Raw genomic sequence first — 3376 nt, forward strand, 5'->3', positions numbered from 1 at the left:
ATCGCGTTATTTCAGGACATCAACCAGACACCATTGACTTCAGGACAGGCGAACCAGAGCGGGCTACAGCCCCTAACTCATGCCAAACTCAGTTCATTCTCAGCTCAAGCGTCATAAAGGTTCTAGGCTCAGGTCTAAAGGCGGTCTAGCTCAGGGGGTTAAAGGTTCTAGCTCAGGGGCTTAAAGGTTCTAGCCTTCACGGTTAAAGGTCTTGCTAGCTCAGGTCTAAAGGCTTTCTAGCTCAGGGTCTAAAGCGTTCTAGCTCAATGTCTAAGGGTTCTAGCTCAAGGGTTAAAGGTTCTAACTCAGCGGTTGAAAGGTTTCCAGCCTCATCGGTCTTAAAGCGGTTCCAGCTCAGGTCTAAAGGTTCCCCAGCTCAGTCTTAAAGGTTCCAGCTCAGTCTTTACGGTTCTAGGCTCAGGGTTAAAGGGTTCCAGCTCAGGGTCTAAATGTTCCTAGCTCAGGTCTAAAGCGTTCTAGCTCAGTCTAAAGCGTTCCGCCTCAGCGTCTAAAGGTTCTAGCTCAGGGTTAAAGGTTCCAAGCTCACGGCGGTCTAAAGCGTTTCTACGCTTCAGGGTTAAATGCGTTCCAGCCTCAGGGTTAAAGGTGTCCAGCTCAGGGTCTTACGGCGGTTCCAGGCTCAGGGCTTAAATGTTCTAGCTCACGGTTCTAAGAAGGGTTCCAGGCCTTCAGGTCTTACCTGGTTCTAGACCTCAGGCGGCTTAAAGGTTTCTAGCTCAGGTCTAAAGGTTTAGCTCAGGTCTAAAGGTTCTAGCTCAGGGTTAAAGGTTCCAGCTCAGGTCTTACGGTTCTAGCTCAGGGTTAAAGGTTCCAGCTCAGGTCTAAAGGTTCTAGCTCAGGGTTAAAGGTTCTAGCTCAGGTCTGACAGTCTATGCAGTGTTTGTTTTACTGTTAAACTCTGTTTGTTGGTTCTAATTATTATTGTGATGTTTGTGTATAAATAAATTTTGTTGCTTCAAGGACACAAATCCTCTCTGGCTTCATAGTGATAGTATATCAATAATCAGAATTCATCCTGACTCAACATCGTCACACTCAACCCGTCTGTGGATTCAAACCAAAACCGAAACCAAACTCATAAAAGAATGTAATCAAACATGGTAACAGCTCGGCCTTCTGAGAAATTCAAATACAGACATCCAGGAAACTGTTCAAGATTCAAATCGAGACTGAAATAGAAAAACAAAAACATTGATGTGCAGATAGATTGTATACATATATCCTGTAGTTCAGGATATGTCAATAAATATGTGTTTGATTAGCTGCAGCATCAGTGTGAACAGGTCGACTCGAGTTATCTGCTCACTCTGACATTAAAGGTTGTCACGCGATTTTAAAAAATTCTTTTTGCAACCAAAAACCAAAGAGGGTTGCCTGTCGGGTCGTCCTGTTACTCACCTGACCCGGGCAGGTAGTGACGAAAATGAACAATACAGGATTCTTCATTGACCCGTAAGTGGAATAGACACTTTAAATCCTTTAACGAGGACCAGTTGGAGTAATTGCAGCTGCAATAGTGGACAACTTTATTACAGTTGAAAGGCTCGTAGTTGGAATTCTGATCAAACCGACGTTCTGAGCGACCGTCTGTCCCAGACCCGGCCCCTGAGGCGTTAACTGCCCAGCCGCCTGAATACTGCAGCTAGGACTAATGGAAAAGGTTCTGTGTGGGTTCTCTGAACTGGACCCTGATTAAGAGCCGTATTCTGCCGCCATGTGAACTTCTGGGACCGACACAAGATGGACGACAGCATTTGTCAAGAACGTTTTCATCAAGAATGAAAGTCGGAGGTTCGAACACGAGCAGATTCTGTTGCAGCTCCGACCATAAACCACGCCAACCGGCAGCATCCAGGAAACCAAAGTACTGGGTTTGGTTGCAAAGCTGAAACTAAGCCGGCGGTTTAATGGAGAGTTTATCAAATGACACAAAATATACACGTTAAATAAACTAGTTCTAAACGTGAAACACAGTGACGTCCGGTTGTCTGTCCATACTGTAAGAAACAACGTTCTAGTGGCGCCTCGAATGGTACTGCGGCCGTCAGGTCAGACTAACCATCGGTACACTCGGTGCAAGCTCCTGGATGAGACGTCTGAAAGTGGAAACACTGTGAAGCTGCTGTGGAACCGACTGTTCCTCACACTACTAACTGTTTCTGTAGGAGATCAGGAAGCGTTTGAACTGTTGTGTTTTGAGTACTTGATCAGCTGATTTCTGTGTAATCTCTAAAGGAACAGACATTTTCTGTTGGACTGGGAAAACAAACTGAGCTGAGTGAAAGTGTGAACATCAAAAGAGTATTTGGTTTGTTTGCTAAATGAATGTGGTAAAATATTTGTTATATTATATTGGTATTTGTTTTAAGGTATGTGTCATTACATCACATACAACCTCCCACCCGTCACTCCCTCCTCCTCACCTCCGTCCTCTCCTGGTCGTTTCTGGCCGGGGTAATACAGCGATGGCTCGACACTTCCTGAGGAGCTGTTGAGGTGAGACATGGCTTCTCCGCCCATCTTCCCCACCATCTGAGAGACAGACAGACAGACAGACAGACAGACAGACAGAGAGAGACAGCTGTAACACCTGGCACTTTGTTGGATGTTTGTTACTGAAACAGTTAAACTTCGTTCCCTCTCAAACTCCCCGAGCACCACGAACACGTCGGGTACTTTTGTTTTCCTCCAGATTAAATGAATGTTCGTCTGCGGCTGTTCGTATGAAACCTTCCTGAACTAACAGCAGCTGATGTTCTGGTTTCACTGCGGTCGCTGCACAAACACCCTGAAGCTGTAGAAATAATAATAACTGACGAAACAGGAGTCGACTTTTATTTTGAAGTAAGTTAGTCACAGGAAGTGAGCAGTGCTCTGTAATCGTGATTCAACATAACTCAAAATAATCAATAATCAACTTCGAATTCTGATCATTTTGGCCTCAATCGTGCAGCTGTTCACACCTGTTCACACCTGTACACACCTGTTCACACCTGTACACACCTGTTCACACCTGGTCACACCTGTACACACCTTCTCTGACTCATTAAAATCTTAACACTGATTGAAGCCAGCAGGGAGATCCTTTACATCAAACCAAGCGCTCCCAGTTCGTGTTGATCAGATCCTGATTCTGGTTCTTTATATCCTGATAATCAATAACAGTAATGATCAATAAGACTGCGACTCAACAGGTCGTCCAATTATTTTAATGATCAACATAACAAAGAAAGTTTTCTCAGGTTCTTAAGATTGTGTTTTATATCACGTTGAATAACTTTGGGTTTAAAATGAATAAAATGCAACAAAACAGGATAATAAACAGACATAAGACGTCGGCCTCAATGAGCAATCT

General features: G+C 44.3%; 1 protein-coding gene across 1 annotated transcript in view; it reads right to left on the reverse strand.

Annotated features, from left to right (window-relative positions):
* cntrl (centriolin) overlaps window positions 1-3376 on the reverse strand; it is a gene marked incomplete at its 5' end in the record, with an annotated part of 184646 nt that overhangs the window by 168372 nt on the left and 12898 nt on the right.

Source organism: Morone saxatilis, unplaced genomic scaffold, assembly GCF_004916995.1.
Source record: "Morone saxatilis isolate NCDOM2014 unplaced genomic scaffold, NCSU_SB_2.0 Contig16, whole genome shotgun sequence".
In the NCBI taxonomy this organism is placed as follows: Eukaryota; Metazoa; Chordata; class Actinopteri; family Moronidae; genus Morone; species Morone saxatilis.